This window comes from Ceratotherium simum, chromosome 4, assembly GCF_057802395.1.
Source record: "Ceratotherium simum simum isolate JZ-2026a chromosome 4, ASM5780239v1, whole genome shotgun sequence".
In the NCBI taxonomy this organism is placed as follows: domain Eukaryota; kingdom Metazoa; phylum Chordata; class Mammalia; order Perissodactyla; family Rhinocerotidae; genus Ceratotherium; species Ceratotherium simum.
In genome coordinates, this window is record NC_141903.1 from 25801828 (window position 1) to 25823286 (window position 21459).

A 21459-nucleotide genomic window follows, 5' to 3' on the forward strand; every position below is an offset into this window, starting at 1 on the left:
CTTGCACCCTGGTCAGCCAGGGGCCTATCATCGGTGTAATGCACAAACTCACTATCACAACAGCTCTGCCACAAACTTACAGATGTAGAAACTGATGTTCAGAGAGGTTGAGTGACCTGGTCATGTGATGAGGCAATGAAATAAGGAAGGAGGTAGAACCCAGAGCTTTCTCCCCCATATCTGGATGCCTCCCTATAAGGAGCTCCTCAGAGTTTTCAAGGGAAAGGCAGCATCAGCAAGAGGCACAAAGCATGAACCAGCCCAGGGCCCTGGAGGACAAGGAAGGGCTGCACGCCCTGCTGGCTGCGGCAAAACCGATCCGCTGAGCTAACAGGGGCCCTCAGAATCCAGAGTCCTTAAAGGCAGTGTTTCCATATCCTCCTTCTGTCTGTGCTTTCCTTGCCTTTAAATCAAATCACTTAAAAAAACCCAACAACTTAACATTTAAAGAAAATTATCTCATTATGTTGGGTGGAAAATCAGTATCATTTACCATAAATAGAGATAAGCCTTAAAGATAAGTAAATATAGTAAAAAATATAAATACAGTGAAAAAGCAATGTTATTCAATTATGAACGTGCCCTGCGCTTGAAGGATGCTCTGTTTCTTGTTAAAAGAAGAAATCTAGGAGACTTTCTCTTTGATAACCAGAGGGTCCAAAAGAGAATCGAATTACACTTAACTCACTGTCAATTCATGCCAAATCTGTAACTCTCCTAAAATCAACTCCTGTGCTGAAGTGGTGGGTATCCCTCCCTTTGGGTAATTCCTCTTTACCATGAAGGGGGTCTGAGTCCTTTGGAGATTATCTAGGTCCCTGGTTACAGAAGCCTCCCTCCCTCTGCTGCAGAACTGGATTGAGTCCCACTTAGTCCAATGACCAAACACTGAGCTTGTTTTCTCATCTGTAAAATCCTGATGATAGTCGTCCCTGCCTCACAAGTCATTAATTAAAAAAATAATAATAATTACAATAATAATAATAATAATAATACTCCCAACTTAACTGTGAGGGGCCTGCCCTTTCCCCACTGCCTAGACTGGTCCTTTATCCCTTGTCCTCTCTCATTTGTAAGGTTTCCTGCTTCAAGGCTACATTGCCTTTGGAAGGCGCTCAGGCGTGTCTCAGCTGTTAGGCTGTGCCGGGCTGCCTGGTGTCTGCATTGGTTTTGGCTACAGGACTGCAAGGGTTAAATGTGTCCAGCAGGAAACACAGAAACAAGGGCATGGTAAGGAGGTAAAGGGGCCCTGGAGAGGGAGGCAGGAGTCCAGTTTCCAGGCCCACAGTGTGAGCCTGGACAAGTGCCTTCCGCTGTAGGGGTCCTGTCTCCCCTTCTAAAGAACGGTAGAGGGGAGCTGGATGAGATTGTCCTATTTTCAGATTCCATGAGATCTCTGCTTTTCTCCTTCTGAATAGGCTGTAGTGGGATGAGTAAGGACCTGGGGCCACTGAGGATTCACAACCTGGTTTCCAGATGGCCCCCCAGAGCCAGAGGGACCAGAGTTGCCTCCTCCCTGAGCCATAGGCTGGCGAGGCCGCTGAGGAGGGTCAGGGCGCCCCCTGGTGGGGCTGTGGGGAAAGGCTCCCAGAGCTGTGAGATGTGTCTGAACCCGCTGCTGAAACATCCTAGCCGTAAGGACCCACGGAAGTCATCCCGTCCAGTCCTCTCCTTTTCTAAATGGGGAAACTGACCTTCACAGGAGTGGAAGATACTCCCTCAGGTAGAGTTGCCAGACAAAACACAGGACTCCCGGTCAAATCTGAATTTCAGATAAACAACAAATGATTTTTTTTTTTAGTATAAGGATGTCCCATGCAACGTTTAGGACATAATTCTGTTGGGAAATTATTCATTAGGTATCTGAAATTCAAGTTTGACCAGGTGTCCTGTCTTTTTCTTTGCTAAACCTGGCAACTCCACCTCCAAGTCCACCCACTGAGTTAACATCTGAGCTCGGGCTGCAGCCCAGACGTGCGTGGGTGGGGGCCTCATCACACCTGACCAACGTCTTTTGCTAGCGGCTCTGCCCAGCACTCAGCAGGGGCAGGGGAAATGCTTGTTGACAGTGTTCCGGGAGACAGCAAGTGGAAGAGTGTCTGAATCCTGACTTTGATGATTCCAGGAGTGTTTCAAACGGAAGACGGAAGATGGGTCCTCCCCACTCCCCCCACCCCCAGCCCCTGATACCATCAAAGACCCACGCCCGAGCTTTTGGTAATAGAGTTGTCTGACATCCCTGCCCCCGCCTGATGTACAGGGTTGGGGAGGAGCCTGGGCATCTGCATTTCTAAAAGTTCCCCAGGTGATTCTCAGCACAGCAAAGATTGAGACCCTCAGTCTTTGGGGAGGAAGAACAGGAAACTGCTTGGATGGGGCAGATTCTAACTGGTATATATCAGTAACTGTCAATCTTCACCATGCAGAGGAATCGGGGTGGCTGAGGGAGGATGGATTGTTAAAAAAGCACATTCCAGGTTCTACTTCCAGAGGTTCTGGTTTAGTAGATCCAAGCTAGGGCCCTGGAATCTGCACTTCCCACAACCGCTCAGGCTTCTCCTGTATTTGTAATCTGTTTTATTTCTTAAAAATCAAAAACAGAACTGAAGCATGTGTGGATGAATGGTAAAGTTTTTAAACTTTCTGCAACTTAGCATAACTTAATTATTTCACTAAAAATACATGTAAACCTTAGGAGCATTTTAGGGGACTGTGATGCAGGCAGTCTGAAGACCATACCCTGAGAAACACTGACTTAGGAGGCAGGAGAGTGGACAGAACTGCCCCCTTCCATATACACACTGGGTGCCCCCATGGCTAAGAGCTGGGAGAGTCAGGAAGTTTCTGGGCGGAGATGGGCAGGACCTGGTCTTGAAGGGTGGGGAAGATTCAGAGAAGTAGAGGGAAGTATCACAGTCTGACAGCAAGCAGTCTGAGCAAATGGGAGAGTAAGTGCCAGGAGACTGGGGTTGTGTCTTGGTCACAGCTGGTGCCCAGTAAATGACCTCTCTATCCCTATCTCCTATCACTACCCCCTCAGTCACTACAGTCCAGCCACAATGGCCTCCTTTGTGCCCCTGAAACATGTCAAGGTCTTCCCTGCCTCAGGCCCTTTGCACTTGCTGTCCCCTCTGTTGGAACTACACTCTGCCCCCAGCTTTTCATTAGTGCCTGCCTCTTTATCACTCTCAGGTCTCAGTCCAAATGTCACCTTCTCAGAGGCCTCTGCTGTCTACCCCTCTTACTTCCATTTTCTCTCCTTCATATCAATGATCATAATCTGTAATTATTATCTTATTTATTCACTTTTGAGGCCTGACACTCCCCACTCCCACCATGAAAACAGGGACCTGATCTCTTCTGCTCACTGCTATGCCCCTAGCCCTGAGCACATTTCTTGGAACATATTAAGTTCTCAGTCAATATTTGTTAAGAGAATTAATTAGTGAGAAGTAGGGCAAGGTCAGAGTAGGGAAAGACCTGGAATGAAGGAAAAGGGCAAGTGGACATTGGGGTTTGAGAAAACATAGGGAAAAATCTCCTTGACGTTAGTCTGGCAAAGAGTTTTTTTTTTTAATTAATTAATTTTTGTGTGTCTGTGTGCTGAGGAAGATTCGCCCTGAGCTAACATCTGTGCCAATTTTCCTCTATTTTGTATGGGAGTCGTTGCCTCAGCCAGGCCGCTGGTGAGTAGTGTAGGTCCACGCCTGGGAACCAAACCTGGGCCGCCAAGGCAGAGCACGCCAAACTTAACCACTAGGCCATGGGGCCAGCCCCAGGTTTTTTAGATATGACATCAAAAGTGCAAGCAACAAAAGCAAAAATGAACAAGTAGGACTACATCACACTAAAAAGCTTCTGCACAGCAAAATAAAAGGGCAACCTACAGAATGGGAGAAAATATTTGCAAACCACACATCTGATAGGGGATTAATAACCAAATTATATAAAGAACTCATAAACTCAATAGCAAAAAAGCAAACAATCTGATTAAAAAATGGGCAAAAGACTTGAATAGATATTTTTCCAAAGAAAACATTCAAATGGATAGCAGGTACATGAAAAGGTACTCGACATCACTAATTATCAGGGAAATGCAAATAAAAACCACAGGGCGGTATCACCTCACATTGTTAGAATGGCTGTCGGCAAAAAGACAAGAAGTAACAAGTGTTGGTGAGGATGTGGATAAAGGGGAATCCTAGTGCACTGTTGGTGGGAATGTAAATTGGCGAAACCACTATGGAAAACAGCATGGAGCTTCCTCAAAAAATTAAAAATAGAACTACCACATGATCCAGCAATCCTACTTCTGGGAATATATCAGAAGGAAATGAAGTCACTATCTTGAAGAGGTGTCAGCACCCCCATGTTTATTGCAGCATTATTCACAGTAGCCAAGACATGGAAACAATCTAAATGTCTGTCAACAGATGAATGGATAAAGAAAATGTGGTATATATATACAACGGAATATTATTCAGCCATAAAAAGAAAGAAATTCTGCCTTTTGCAGCAAAATGGATGGACCTTGAAGGCATTATGCTAAGTAAAATAAATCTGACAGAGAAAGACAAACACTGTATGTTCTCACTTGTATACAGAATCTAAAAAAGTGGAAGTCATAGAAAGCGAGAGAAAAATGGTGGTTGCCAGGGACCGGGGCTGGGGGAAACGGGGAGACGTTGGTCAAAGGGTACAAACTTCCAGCTATAAACTGAATAAGTTCTGGGGATCTAATCTACAGCGTGGTGACTATAATTAACAATATTGCGTTATATGCTTGAAAGCTATTAAGAGAGATCTTACATGTTATCCCCCCACACACAAAAGACGTAATTTTGTGAGGGGATGGAGGTGTTAACTAACCTTATCATGGTAAGCAATTTGAAATATATATGTATATAAAATCATCACATCATACACCTTATACTTACATGTCTGTAATATCTCAATAAAGCTGGAAAAAAAGAAAAAATAAAAGACCAAAAACAAAACAAAATAAAATCTCTGCATTTCACATACCTCTGCTAATTTAGTAATATTTAGTTCTTCATCTGTTGAATGAAGTCTCAGATCTCTTGGGTACATATTTGCCAAGGGATATGGCTACAAATACAGGTGGATACAAGCAGGTCAAAATGGTGACCGCACGCATGTCACTGGTGACATGCTTTTATGAGATGGTGAGAAACTCTTGGTAAATTTCTAGACAAAGCAAAGTGCAGCATTCATTGATTTACGGGGTCATCGCAGTTCAGTATATCTTAAAGCAGCACAAAACAAAACAACAACAAACAAGAACCCAAACAACTTTGTCAATGTTTGTAAAGGAGAGTTCGATTCCAGGCTCCGATAATTATGAACAGGATTTCATTTGTTCATTCGAAAGCCATGGGAGATGTGAGAGAGTTCGTCTCTGTGTGGGGCTGTCTCATGCATTGCAGGATGTCTAGGATCTCTCAGTCCCTGCTCCCTCAATTCCAGCTGTTCCCCCGCAGCCCCAAAAGACTCCACACATCTTCAAGAGGATCCCCAGGGGGCAGTACAGTGACCATTGAGAAGCTCTTTCTTAGAAGCTTCCTGAGAACCACCTGAGAGACCAGCAGGGGGAAGCCTGACACAAGAAATGGAATGTGCACCCCAAACCCCAATGTCTGCAGAGCAGCCCGGCCTGTCCATTCCCAGAAGGACATTGAGGGATCGTCTACTCCACCACTCTCCCCTCACCCACACCGTTTTACAGGCGGGGGAAACTGAGTCTCAGGAGAGGAAAAGAGATTTGAGATTTGCTCCATATCTACTCTTAGCGGCACAGTCAGAAAAGGAATTCAAGAAGCAGAAGCTCAAAGACCTATCACGCCATCATCCCTGCGCCCTGAGAGACATCATCTTCACATCCGCAGTTCTCAGCCACGGGACAGACAGTCGAGGGCGGGAGCCCTTGTGTGCCCCAAGGCTGGCTCCCAGGCTTAGCAGAGAAGGTAGTGTGCTAGAGGGGAAAGAGAGAAGCCAGCGGACCTGGTCCCAGTCCCACCCCCAGCAACGCCTGGGAGACCGCACAATCCAAAGCCAAGCGACTTCCCGTCTCTGAGCCCCCAATTTTCCTCCTGTAATGCAAGTATTATACACATAGTCAAAACCTACCAAACTGTGCAGATGGGTGTAAAATGAAGCTAAAATGTCAGTTCCTGGAGTAAACTAACTGTTAATATTCCTGATATATCTTTCTGGAAACATATTAATATAATATATAAAGATACATGTGTGTATGTTTATATATGTATATATACTTTTTGTATATATTTTGAGGCTAAGATTTGGTGCTCTCACTGCCAAGGCCCAGGTTTGTTTCCCAATCAGGGAACCACACCACCTGTCTGTGGGTTCTCACACTGTGGCGGCTGCGTGTTGCTATGATACTGAAAGCTAGGCCAACAGTATTCCAAATGCCAGACAGGTTTCAGTGGAGCTTCCAGACTAAGACAGACTAGGAAGAAGGAGCTGGCCACCCACTTCTGAAAAAACTGACCACGAAAACCCTGGGACTAGCAGAGGAGCATTGTCTGATACAGTGCAGGAAGGTGACAGGATGGCACAAAAAGACCAGCCAGGTGCTCTGCTGAACACAGGGTCACTAGGAATCAGAATCGAGGTGACGGCACTAACAACGAAAACATGTTGTTACACAAATTGGATTATACTATACATTTTATTATGTGCTTTGTTTTTTAATTTAAAACATCCCTAGTAATCTTTCCACAGCGATGATGTATATTTGCCTCCTTTCTTCTAGCGTCTGCACAGTATTCCATAACACGAATGTCCCATAGTTTAATGCCGCGCCTACTGGTAACCGGACCCTGTGTTGTCTCTTGAGGTTTCTTGCACTGACAAAGCGCACTAGGGAACCACCTTGTACACACAGCTCCGTGCGCGTGTGCAAGGATTTCTACAGGAGGAATTCCTAGAAGTGGCATTGCTGGGTCCAAGAATATATGTGTGTTTAAAACCTTGACAGATGTTACCAAGATGTCCTCCAAAATGCGTCAGTTCCAACTTTCTCCTCTGGCACAGGAGAAGGCCACCCCCACCCCCCGCTGGCCAGCAAGGGGAAGTGCTCATATTTGGGGCCTCAATCTTTTCATCCACAGAATAATAAGGTTGGACCCGATGATACCCAGGGTCCCTTGCAGACCTAACTTTCCAGATCTGTGACTTTTTCCTTCAGGATATCCAGCTTGAGGAGTGGGCCTGGGCCTCAAATTTAGCTAGCAGATCTCTTTTCCTCCCCCTCCTCCTCTCCCCTCTCCTCCCCTTTTCTCTCCCACTCCAGTCCCGGGATAGTGGAAAACGCAGGGGGCACCCATTAGCAGAGTCAGTTCCTGAATTGCTGTGGGAACCTTCCTGAGTCCTTCCCCGCCTGCCCATCGGTTTTCCCACCTGGTTTAGCAACTTCTGCTGTCCCTCCCAGGGCTCCCATACAGCTCTCTTGAGATAACATCTTATGAGGTCCTTTGCCAAAAGCATGCCTTTTTCTGCCCCTGGAAGGAATTATTTTCACTTGTTCTGAAGAAGAGTCTCTGCATGTACTTGTCACTCCTGCCAAGAAACCGGAGAGGCCCCGAATTCCTCAGCGCCTGGATCCCAGAATTGCTTAATCTGCCGGCTGCTCCCTTCCAAGGGGCGCTGAGATGATGGAGTTACGAGCTGCTTAAAGGCTTTGAGAGTGTCAGCTTGACAGGAGGAGAGGGTGAGGGAGCGTCTGCCACCACTTGGCTCTACCTCTCAGATGAAAGAGTTCGGGAAAAGGGAGTGTTTGCAGGGATCAGCACAGACACCCTTAGAGGGGCCAGAGCTCCGCTTGGGCTTCTCAAGGATGACAGAGGATTGACATCATCAAACCCATGAGGAAGACTCGGACTCCTTCCACCCCCAAGTCACCCAGCACTGGGATTCTCAGAGCCTGAAGGCTCACGGGGGATTTGGGAGGACACTCAGGACTGCTTCCCCTTGCACAACTCCAGGGGGCGCCATTTACATTGACTACGCAGTGAATGGTGCCCTGGAGAGGTACAAAGTGGTGCTGATGAAGTAATACAGCAGTCTGAGTGATCTTTTTAAAATGTAAAAAACTCTAATGATTTCTCCTTACGCTCAAAATAAAAGCCATAAATCTCTCTGCATGATCCAGCCCCATTTTCCTCTCCAACGTCATGTCCTGCCATTGCCCTGGCTCACTAAGTTCCAAACACATTGACCTTGTTTCTGATCCCCGAACAGGCTCAGGGCCTGAGGCCCTGCCTCAGGGCCTTTGCACAAGCTGCCTCTAGACCTTCTCAAAGTTGGCTGCTTCTTGTTGTTGAGTGCTCATCTCACTTTCAGACAAGGGCTATTTCTATTCTCTCCCATCTTATATTCACAGGTCCCCCCACCAGGAGCCATTGCTCCTTTTGAACATGCTCTTCTTTTATCCTAACACGTTATTTCCAAGCCACTTATCTCATTCATGCTTGTATCCATAGGGCCAACACAATGCCTGGCAGCTTATCGATGCTCACAATTATCTGTTGAGCAAACATTGGATTGAGTCAGGGCCATGATAGCCTTGGAAACTGTAAAGTGCGGTACCTCGGAGAAAGGTATCCCAAGCAGCTGAGAACCAAAGAGTGTTAGAGTTAGAGGAACTTTAGTGTCCGCTAGTTTCATGAGCAGTTCTTAAGGAGCAGAGAACTTTTCTTCGGGGTCAGCGTGTCATTTTCTCCCTCTCTGTCTGCACAAGCTTGTAAATGGTGGGGCTGGTGGTAACAATTCAGTCCAATCGCCTAACTGTAATGATGGGGAAACGAGGCTCTCCCAAAGGGGAGGAAGACACAGACATGATAGTTGAGCTGAGACTAAAGACTCAGGTCCCCTTCCTGCGGGCCAGGGTACCCCAGTGTCCGTTGTACAGACAACAGAGAGGGTAGCACACGTTGAGGGGCAGCCTGATCTGCCCTGAGAAACCTGTCACAGTGCCTGAAATTCCCAACCATTTTTCTTTCATCTGAGTCAACGTATCGTGTCTCTAGAAGACTCCTATTAAGACAGAAATACTTTATCAAAATCTCATCCCTTAGAAGAGATTTGTTTCTCAGATAAGCCAATGTGAAAAAGCAAAGAATGGGACCCTGAGGGAGGAGGAAATTCCAAGGCGGGTGGTGGTAGTAGTGTTTGGTATAAAGGGAGAGGTTTGGGGGTCTAGGCTTGGTGGCAGGAGAGGGGAAGAGATGTGTGCCCCCCCCCCGCCCCGCCATCCTCTGCCAATCTTTTTGCCTCAGGCTGGCCTCAAACTTGAACCACAGAGAACAGTTCAAACGCCAACAAACAAACACAAGCAGCAAACAAAGAGCTGTTTGTACTGGGATAAGCAGTCCCACGGTGGTTTGGGTGTAGCGGAAAGCGAGGCTCGGGTTTGGAACAGATGGCATTTAGAAAGCTGAGGAGAGCGAGGGCCGTCCCCTCCCTCCCCGTGCCTCCCTGCACATCGCCCCTGTGGCGGGAGAGGGACCCGTCTGCAGCAGAGGCATCTCCTGGGCTGCTGGACCACACAATCTGAGGCCCTGTTCATTTGTCCTGCCCTCCTAGAGGGTGGGGTTGGGGGAGCCAGGGCGCTGTTTATAGCACTTGGACAGCTGGAACAGGCAGAAAATAAGCAAGTTCAGCAAGACTCTGATATGCTAGATGAAAAGCTCAGAACCGTCCACACCCTGCTCCCTGCAGTCAACAACTAGAAACACCTACAAGAAACTCAAATGAACAAACAAAGTCACCATAGACCTGGACCTGAGCATCCCCTGGTTCTGTGGGCAAGGTTTGTTCCATTCATCCTCTGCTATTCCAGGGAGGGAGGTGACACCAGGCACTGCCTCCAGAGCTCAGTTTGAGGGCTGCTGAATAGGCCTCCAAAGTGTGTATGGTTTTTCCTTCTTCTCTCCCTCTTCAAAGCCTATCTCTTCTCAAAGGCTCAGCTGAAGTCCCTTCCAGTCCATAGAAGCTCTCTGTCATCTGAGCTCCAATGGCTGTCTTCCTCACCTGGCACTTTGCACAGGCAGCCCTGTGTCACCACTGCTTATCGGACGCCTGACATCTCTCCCAATTCATCCAAAAGCACCTTGAAGGCACAGTGCTGAGCACACAGTAGGACCCCTGATAAAAGCCTGGAGCTGGATGGAACCTGAGTCACCATGATTATCCACTCCTGTCGTGTTATAGATGGAGAAACTGAGGCCCAGAGAGGGCAAGGGGCTTGCACAAGGGACACCTGGGTAGGGCTGAGGCATTCATTGAACTAAGAAACAAGGATAAATGCTGTTCCCTGTGGTGTATCTACATTGGCAGACATGAAAGGCAGAATTTCAGTTGATGAATCTGAGCTGTCCTTCAACTTCTGGATAAATTGCATTTTAAGAAATCAAATCATCTTAGCTGTTAGGGAGTATTGTGGTTAAAGAAATTATATAGGATATCATTCCTTAAAAGTCAGTGATCGGTCAGGATTCTTTGTCTGTGAGCAACAGAAACTGACTCCAGGTAATGTAGCAGAAAGGAAATTTACTGGAGGGATGTGGGGTCGCTTGCAGAAGAGAAGGAGGAATTGAGATACCAGGATAGGAGAGGGCTGGGAACTGGGTGGCTTTGGGGATCCAGGGAGGAGGAACCTGTCAACAGGGTCACCAGGGACCAGAGGTTTGATCAGCTTCAACATTTGTCCTTGCCTCAAGGTGGAAAGTCCCCAGATAGAAAGGCCCAGCTCAGGTCATAGGCCCAGCTCTTGGCCAGAGCTGGACAGGTTACCTTGACTGACGATTCTATCCAAGTCACACACAACGGGGAGACGGGCAGTTCATCAAAAGGAAATCAGGGTGCTATTGCCAGAAGTTGGGGGGGGGGGTGGCGAACACTACCACACCTGCTTGCCACACTTTACTGATTTAGAACGGAGGTCAGCAAACTGCGCCCACTGCCTGTTTTTGTAAATAAAGCCTTATTGGAATACAGCCGTATCTGTTTGGTTATATTTGTTGTCTGTGGCTGCTTCTGTGCCACCATGGCAGAGTGGGGGAGTCACGACAGCGACTGCATGGCCCAGAGTCCAAAGTATTTACTCTATGTTCCTTTACACAAAAAGTTTGCTCTATCAGACATGAATATATCAAATGATATCTGAAACTAGGACGAAACAAAACAAATAACTATGTCCGAGAGGCACCACACTCTTCACTTCTGTTACAGCCCCTCTGTGTCGGCCGTGTTGGGTGGGGTTCCTTCCATTCTCTACTGTGCTTGACGCCAGAAGCGGGGAGCTGTGACTTCCTTGCCTTTATCCTTTCTTCTGCATTCTTCCACGATAGTGGGAGCTCCTCGAAGGAGAACATTTTAGAGAAAGAAGAGCTCTTATTTTAACTTTCACTACGGAAAACTTCGAACATATACAGAGGTAGACAAGATGGCATAACTCACCCCCCCACCTAGCCCCAGCTTCGACAATTATCAATTCACATCCAATTTTGTTTCATCTCTACTCACGCCCACTCCGCCGCCTATCTTTTTTATAGTTTATGTAAACTTTTTATTGAAGCAAAATATGCATACAGAAAAGTGCACAAATCATAAACGTACAATTCAATGACTTTTCACAAATTGAACACATCCATGTGTTCCCAGTTCCAGGAGCAACATTACCAGCTCTTCAGAAGCCCCCTCGTGTCTCCTGGAAAGACTCTTATTGATTTCTGGTGCAATATCTTTATTTTGCAGAGGAGAAAACTAAGGCTCAAACGGGAAAATGTCCCAAGATGACAAAGTTCGAGGCTCTGCTGCTACTTTGTAGACCCGGATGTGCAAGAGCTCCTGCACAGAACACTTGCCTCCACGCTGTAGCCATGAGCTCCTACGGAGCAGAACACTCCGGGCGCCTAATTCCCCGCCACCCAGAGGATGTAGGTCAGGGCATGGTCCACACCTGCCGTTTGTGGGGATGGTTCCTATACCCTGGCCATTCTCAGGATTCAGTACTGGCCTCTCCCCCATCCACACACTCCTAAGAAGCTTAAGAAGATTGTGCCAGAAGGACTCTTGGAGATCCAATCATCTTATGGTTTGCTGGAAGAAAGGAAGGAAGGAAAGAAGGAGGGAAGGAAGGAAGGAAAAGAAAGAAAGAGAAAGAAAGAAAGAAACCACAAAACTTTATTCTTAAAATTCCCTAAATTAGTGGGTTGTTGTTGTAAAAAAATTCTAAAAATAGAGAAACACACCAAGCAAGCATAGAATATTCCTTTGCCTGGACTATGAATTTGTCGGGGGTACAGATGTCTGCATGGTAGACGGGCTTTATATGTGCGTAATTTTTTTAAGAGCTAGGAAAGAGAGCTGCCTCTTTTCCTTCCCTCCTCCTTGGCTTTCTTTCAAAGTCATTATTTTGCTGCCAAACGCTGGATGAGGAGCACATGGGAAGGGGGCAGAGTGATTGCCCCTGGCCAGGTACCACAAAAGCCCAGCCTCCCCGTTCACTTTTGGTGCGGTGCCTCTGTGGGATAGAAACACACAGCACAAGAGTATTCCCAGCACTAAGGTCTCGGTAAACAGGACTGTGTAGTGGAAAACACGGAAGGTTAGAGTGGATGCAGCCCTAGTTGTCCATCATGGGATCCTCTGTATGCGTGACTGTGGGGAAGGCCAGAGCAGCGGTGCACTTCCTGGGACCTTTCCCACCAGAGCTCAGATTGAACTCAAGTCTCCTGACCCGCAGTGCAGTGCTATTCCATTTGAGTTCCCGGGAGAATCTCAATGTTTCTGTTCTGTCCTGTTTACTCCCCAAATATACATGTGTGCTTGTTGTGCTATGGGTGTCAATTCCCAGTTTTCAAAACAAGATCATCGTGGCAATAACTCAGAGAGCCTGCCCTTGAAGAGCCAGGTTGGCTAGGGAAATCCTGGCCAGTAAGCGTGTGTAGCAGTCAGAATCAATTAGTTTGCAAGTGACAGATACTGAGAGCAAATGAGCTTAAAAAAAGGGAATTCATTGGCTCACATAACCAGTAAGTTGAGAGATCAGACGTGGCTGGATCAAGGGCTCTCTTCTCTCCATCTCTCAGCTCTCTTCTCTCTGCCTGTTGGTCTCTCTTTTCCTAGTGATAAGCTCCCTCTATTGGATGAGTGTGGTGGGCTGGATAATGGCCCCTAAAGATGTCCATGTCCTAATACTCAGCTTGTGAATGTTACCTTATGTGATAAAAGTGATTTTGCATATATGATTAAGTTAAGGATCTTGACATGAGGAGAGTATCATGGATTTTCCAGGTGAGCCCAATGTAATCACAAGGGTCCTAATAAGAGGGGGCAGGAGGGTCAGAGTAGAAGAAGGAGATGGGATGACAGAAGCAGACGTTAGAGAGAGAGTGCTTTGAAGATGCTACCGTGCTGGCCTTGAAGGTGGAGGAAGGAGCCATGAGCCAAGGAATGGAGATGGCCTCTAGAAGCCGGAAGAGTCAAGGAAATGTATTTTCCCCTAGAGCTTCCAGAAGGAATGTGACCCAACCAACAGCTCCATTTTAGGACTTCTGACCTCCAGAGCTATAAGATAATAAATTTATGTTCTTTTAAGCCAGTAGGTTTGTGGTAATTTGTTACCACAGCAATAGGAAGCTAATACAATGGAATTACATCTCCAGGTTTATATCTTCTCATGTACTAATCCAGTAGTCCGTGGGGGCGGAGGAAATTTCTTTCTCCCAAAGTCCCCACGGGACTCCCAGAGAAAGATTCTCTTTGGCCACAGTCAGGTCCTGGAACCGTTGTGGTACCAGTCACTGGTGCCAGCACAGGGGGTAAGAAAGCTGGCCCAGCCTGGGTGCCCTGCTGGTGGTGGTAGTTTGGGTGGGGACATTGTGGTCGCTGGGCCTCTCAGAATCACTTGGAATGGAGAGAGGAAGGCCTGCTGGACAGATGAAAAATAACACCTATACCCTACAGTAGGGAATATTTGGAAAGTGATGTGAGGATTTGATGATGGGAGGGAAAGGTGGGTGAACCAGAGGAGGACCTGATAGGATTGCCTGAAATGTTCTGGACCCTCTGGAACCACATGCGGATTCTCGTTGCTGCAGTGCAGAGTTACAATGTGGATATTGCTGGAGAAGAGAAGATTTGGGGTGTGTGTGTGTGAGTGTGTGTAGCGAGGGTGATGGGTGTGCACAGGAGGTAGCAGAGTGCAGTGGTTAAGCTCCGAAAAGTCTGGGTTCCTTATCTCAGCTCTGCCACTTTCTAGCTGAGCTACCTTGCGTCAAGTTCTTCACCTCTCCTAAGACTCAGACTCCTCATCTGCAAAATTGGGATGATAGTAATCCCTCCCTTGTGGGACCACTGTGAGGATTAAATGAGGTCAGGCATGCATCGTGCTTCACACAGTGTCCAGCACACGGTCAATAGCACATTAATGGCAGCTATTATTATTATTTTAATTGAGGAGAAGTACCTTCAACTCATGAAAGATTTTGAGGGGATGACTTGCTTTGTGTGAATCCGGAGGGTAGAACCAGGGCCAGAGGGTGGAAGCCATCGTTCAACATAAGGAAGAACTTTCTCCAGAGCCTTCAAAGAAGGGCCAGGCTGCCTGGGGAGGTAGTGAGCATCCCTCACGGAGGTACTCAGGTAGGAAGTGGAGGATCACTTGGAGGGGATATACATTAAGTTGGAGGTTGGAGTGATTGTCTTTCAAGGTCTCTTCTTGCTCCAAGAGCCAGTGGCTCTCACCCCTCAGGGAGAGCCTTCACCATGTGAGTTGGGTGGCTGTTGTTGCAGAAACTCTCCAGGCTCCATCAAATCCACACACATTTGGGTTCCGACATACCCAGCCTGGGACTACGCTTGCAGCCTCAGAGTTGACTCTCTCCCTAACTTGTCCAACTGGAGTTTAAAGATTTATTTATTTATTTTTGGCCCCCAAAGCCCCAGTAGATAGTTGTATGTCATAGCTGCACATCCTTCTAGTTGCTACATGTGGGACGTGGCCTCAGCATGGCTGGAGAAGCAGTGCGTCGGTGTGCGCCCGGGATCCGAACCCGGGCCGCCAGCAGCGGAGCGCACACACTTAACTGCTAAGCCATGGGGCCTGCCCACTCCAACTGGAGTTTAGAGAGCGACGAATTGGTTTGTGCTCAGTAACCGTCTCAGGAATCCTGTGTGGAAGGCTCGGGAAAGTAGCTTCTGTCTTGGGGATGAGAGCCTGGCACCCCACTGGAGTGCTGAAAATATCATCCGTTCAGTCTCTGACCACTTCCTAAGTGCCTGGCACTGTGTGAAGCTCTGGTGTCAACTAAAATTCAGCCCAACCACATGACAAAAAAACCAAATAACCGTAGCTTAGACATAGACGTTTTGTTTTTCTGTGTATAAGAGAAGTCTGGACATAAGGAGTTCCGGGTTGATGTGACAGGGCCATGCAATTGTCAGGGACCCAGAATCCTTCTAACTTCTTCTTTTTAGGGCAGCATTTCCCCAAGGTCTTCGGTCAGATAAATTTGGGGCACACTACAGACTATAACTCCTTTTTAGAGATTCACATTCAACTCTCGCGTGCTCAGGACCAGCACTGCTTCCTTGGTGCTTTTTATGGATAATTTTTTTTTTAAAAATTTGCTTTTTTACCCAAACAGTTCATATTTGTTATGAAAAAAACCTTTTTTTAAGTACAAACAATGCAGAAAAAAGACTAAAAATGAAATTGTCCTTATCTTTTCACCCAAAGAGAACCCTTAAGAGGAAGTTGGTATGTTCTTCGAGACCAGATATAAAAAAATTACACAAATATAAATATTTACAAAAATGGGACCATTCTCACATACTATTCTAGAACCTGTTTATTCCATTTAGCAAGGTCTCACGAACGTCTTTCCATGTTAAGAAATACAGTCAAAGTTTCAAATTAATTCATTCGTTTATTCAACAGTTTGTTCAGTGTCTAAAAAGCGACAGGCGTGAACTACTCTAGGTGGGTTGGAAAAAAACAGAAGCTGTCTCTTCCTTTTGGAGCTCACAGCATTTCTCCTCTGCACCGTGTTCCACCCTGTGGATTCTTCACCTCACACGCACGCACGCACGCACGCATGATTTATGTAGATATGACTGTTTATTGAGATATACATAGAGTGAGGGGTTGACACCTCACAAGCACAGCTCCATGAACTTTTCCATATGTATGCACCCCTGTAACCACCACTTACATAGAGAACATTTCTGGTACCCCAGAAAGTTCCTCTTGCCCTTTCTCAGTCACAGATCTCTTAACTGAAACACATTTTGGAATGTGTGGATTTTTCACGGGAGTGGGTTTTGTCTCTAGAAATAGATAGAATTTGAGCTCGTCAGCTGAGCCAGTGTGCTGTGCCCTTCGTGCCCCTCGGGACAGGGCAGGCCAGTGGGCATGACTGAGGACCGGGAGTGTGCCCGTGGGCCCTTCCACCCCCCTACCCTCCCTGGGCATGCTGGAGGCAAAGGCTTCGGTGTCCTGCCCTCCCAGGTCAGAGATGAGAGAACTTAAAAGTGCTCCTCGCAGCAGCCCCTCCCTGTCCCGTCTGGTCTGGGCATGCCCTGAGGGAGAGGGCAGTGGAAGGGGGCACTAAGCAGGAGGTAGGGGTGGGAAAGAAAGGACTAAAGACCCAGGTGGGAGGACGGGTGTCTGGGCACAGGGGTAATAAGTAAAAATAATATCCAGTGCTGAGGTGGGGGTGGGAGGAACGATTGAGGACATTTTAATAGGGATCGTGGATTAAATAATGGTATTGTATCAAAGTCAAATTTCTTGATTTTGATCCTTGTTCTGTGGTTACGTGAGGGACTGTTCTTACTGAGGAAATACACACTGAAGCCCTGAGGGATGCTGTCTTTGACTTACTCAAATGGTTCAGATAAATATAGATGTACGTGAATATATTTACGGAGGGAAGGGAACGGCAGAGAAAACGGGGCAAGAGGTAAACAAATGACAAATCTGGGTGAGGGGTTTATGAAAGTTCCCTGTACTATTTTTTCAACTTTTTTAGAGGAAGTTTGAATTACAACAAGGTACAAAGTTACGGAAGATATTGGTGTCTGAGACCTGCCTGGGCTTCCAGTGTGTCCGCTCTGACGCTGGTGAACAGTGTGAGCTCAGGCAGTTCCCTGTCTCCCTTTGGTCCTAAGGTTCTGTCCACCGTGTGGGGGAGGAACTGACACCAGATGGCCTTTGTGAGACAGATCTGCTCGGTGTTCTGGAAACCTAAGGCGCTGGGTTTGTAGAATCACAGGATTACCCGGGTGACCCACAGGTGACTGATCAGCATGGGGTTACCTCTACCTTAACCTTCCCATTTTCATAAACCATCTGCGGTACGGAGTTTGCTTCCTGCTGGAGAGGAGGGGAAGAGGTAGTGGTTTTCCAGTGGTTCCCTTTCTCCCAAATTTAAAGTAATAGAAAAATTACAAGTGTGGAAAATAGGGAATGACAAGCAAATACCAAGGCATCAGTAATGCCCCTACCCTAATGTTGGCACCGACTTGACGGGTTCAGGCTACCAGACGAGGAAGGAATCCCCACTTACTACACAGCTGGGGAAACTGAGGCCCAGAGGGGGGCCCGTAGATGCCCCCTGGTGGCAGGGTCCTGATGAGAGACTATGTGGTGTGAATTTCAGACCAGCCCAATATTGGTTTTCAATATATAACGTTATTTTTTCTAACTATGTATGAAATATGTAACATTGAAAATACAGAAGAGTCTGAGGATCCATGTCTGGAGGATTTGCTTGCTGGTTTCCCTCCTCATCTAAGAGTCTCCAGAGTCTAGATAGAGCTCTCCTCTCTGCCTTTGGGCCCCACCCCGTCCCTTCCTTCCACCCAGCGGCCTGGGTGGGGCAGGGCAGGGCCTGGCAGGGCTTGGCTCCGTTCCTCAGCAGGGTGTTAGTGACTGCCAGATGACAGTCAGCAAAACACCCGGGCCCTGAGCCTTCCCTGCTGGTTCCTTCTCACCCCCCATGGAAAGTCGGGTTGGGGCTAGCCCAAGGACTGGGTGCTATACATGACACTCGCAGAGCCTGACTTTAAGAGGCCTGGACAATGAACCATCTATGCATTCTCCTACCTGAAATTTCACAGCACTTCATTCCTTTAACTTAAGCTTTGGTCAAACTCGTTGGGTAGCCACGTCCACCTCCAGAGATCATTAGAAGATTGATTCTGTTTGTAGGGAGGGAAGGTGTCCTGCTTTTCTTTTGCTCACTCCCTAGAACCCTTTTCTCGCTTTTCTCAAGTGGGCCCCTGAGTTCTGCTTTGGGTCATCCCCCGTGGGCCTTATTGTGAGTAGGTCAAAGAGAGAATGCCTGAGGGCAGATACGGTTAAGTTGGTTTACAAAATAGAATAAAAATAAGAGTGGTGATGAACCTGATGTTTACTGAGCTGCTATGTTGGGCTAGGCACTCTGCTGAGTGCATTACTTGGATGCTCACAATGACCCTACGAGGTATGTATTTTCTTCTCCCTGGTTTATTCCTGTGGAAAACCTGGCTGGAGAGGTTAGATTACAGTCACGCACCGCTTAACATCAGGGATGCGCACCCAGAAATCCGTCGTTAGGCCGTTCGTGGTTGTGCGAACCTCATAGAGTGTACTTACACATCCTAGATAGTATAGCCTACTACACACCTAGGCTGTATGGTACTGTCACCGACTAGTGCCCTGAGGAACTCAAGGGTGGGTTTGGAAGCATTTAACTGTTGTTATGTTAAGGAGACAACCAGTAGCCACCCTGAAGCTAACCAAGCCTCCCTGCAAGAGCTGTGCCCACAACATTGCCTTATTTTTAATGCAAAGATCTCTTCGAGGAGATTAAGCCTCATTACCATAATCTGCAGCGTACCCGCCTCTCCTTTTTGAATATTTCTTCCCTATCCAAATAAAAGTTCCTCCTTCCCTTTGTTCAGGGACGCCATGACTGTGGAAATGATGCCTCATGGCCTCCTATTTGCTACAAATACACTTTTCTTTGTGAGACAACTTCCACTGGTGTAGAGTCTTATTTAACTCACCAGGAGGCGAGCCCACGTGGTTCAGTAACAGTACTAACCTTATAGGACCACTGTTGTACACGCGGTCCTTTGTTGACGGAAACATCGTTATGTGGCGCACGACTGTACACACAGTTGGAAAGAGGAGTAAGGATGGGGTCAGGGATGCAAATCCAGGTCTGGCTCTGGGAGGAGGGGGTCACCGCTGCTTTGGGGGATTGGCTATCCACCAGCTCCTCACCATCTCTCTCATTGTCTCTGGCATCGGGCAAAGGCCCTCCTCCAGCCCCAAAGCCCCACACTCTGCTCAGACTGCTGCAGGGCGAGGCTTGGAAGAGCCTCAGAGATGATCCATGCCAGCCGTCGTCCTCACTTGTACGGCTGAGAGAACTATGATCAGAGGCAGGGCCGCGGGGTTGCACAACTCTGGGGCATCATTTCGTGATAGTCCATGGGAATGTTGCTTCCCTGAGTTGTGAAACGCAGGGCCTGTGAGAGAGAGGCAGGGACTAGTCCAAGTCACTGAAAGAGTCAGGACTTGAACCGAGAGCCAAGGCAGCCCTGTGGGTGTGCTTTAGGGAAGGGGAAGGGGAAGTCTGGCCTGGTGGGTGCATGCCCAGGAGGCTTGGTGTCCACTCCAGCCATTCCTTAGGGGGAGGCCTTCTTGCAGGAGGATCCGCAGCCTCCTACACCTGGTCCCAGAGCACAGCTGGGAGGCAGAGGTGCCCGTGTCAGCTGTGCAGCCTCACTGGGAACTCTTGTTACCTCGGGCCTGGGTGGCTCTTCAGGAAGGCCCAGCAGACAGTAGGAATCAGTGAGGCCTTCTCCCAGAGCCAGGCTCTGGCCTGGCGCCATCCTTTCACATGCCGCCAGCAAGCTCAGGGCACGGCGGGTCACTCCTCCCTTACAAAGCCTTCCGTGGTGCCCTACCGCCTGCAGGATGGAGGAGTGCAGACAATGTCCCCAACTTTCAAGGCCTGCATTGCCTGGTTCTACTTTTCCAGTTGCATCTCAGGCCACAGCCCTCCTTGTGCTCCATCAACCCCAGACCACTTACAACTATTGCCCAGCACCTTGAGCCTTCCTGCCCCCTGCCTTAGCTCAGCTTGTTCTCACCTCCCCAACACTTCCTCCTCCCTGACCTCTTGTTCTTACCCGGCTGAAATCCTACCCACCCTTAAATGCTCCGTACAAACCTATCTTCTCCAAGAAGTGTTGTCTTAGAATCAGAATTATGTTTCCTCTGCGTTCTGAAAATATTCAACCGTCCATCCATTTACCCATCCACCCATCCATTCACCCATCCACCCATCCACCCACACATCCATCCATCCATCCATCCATCACGACCACTGTGTCCTAGGTTTAAGGATTAAGTAATGAACACTGCATGGTCACTGTCCTCAATTAGCTCTTAGTGAGAGAGGCAGACACCTAAGCAAGGAAGGTAGTAAGCACTGCCCTGGGGGAAGGGAGGTCAGCAGAAGCCTCACAAGGAGATGGGACAGTTAACACCCCTTTAATAAGTAAGGGAGACCTGCATGGGTTCAGCTCCACACTACATTTGGAATTAAAAGAACACCTGTTGGTGACAGGCAAGTTGTCCAGCATGCACAGTTTGGCACCAGCACTGTTGTGTGTCCTTAATAACTCCCCATATTAACATCTTGCTTTATTTATTTTGCAGCATGCTTTCTTATGCATTCTCATGTGGGTCCCACAATAACCCTGCTATTTATAGATGAAGACACTGAGGGTCAGAGAGGTGAAGCGACTTGCCCACAGCACACAGCCAGTAAGAGGCAGAGCCGAGATGAGAACCCAGGTCCCCTGATACCTAATCCACTGGCCTTTCATCTGTATCTCAACTGCCTCCTTTTGAGCTTCTTGCTTATACTCACTGCCTCTCTTTACCCCACAGGAACATGATAAACACTGTTCCTGCCTTTATAAACGTGGAAATTACAGCCATCAACTCTACCTTATTGAGGAGGAGTCTCTTCTACTGGGGACTTGGAACTACAACATTCGTTCACGTTCTAGGGATTCTCTTTCTGGTCGGCCATGCTTTGGCTGTGTGACCTTGGGCAAGTATCTTTACCTCTCTGGGCCTCGATTTCCCTATTATTTATTTATTTTGTTTAAATAAGCTTTTATTGGGTGCCTCCTCACTGCAGGTCCTACTCTAGGTGTTGAAGATGTAGTCTTGAACCACATTGACAGGGTCTCTGCTCTTAGGTGCTGACATTATTAGGAGGAAACATAGAAATAATATAATTAAAATTAAATTTTACTGTGTAGTAGAGAAAAGACAAAGGATTCTTTACACATATTTGGCAAGCAGGCAGGCAAGGACTTTCCCAGGAGGTGACAGTGAGG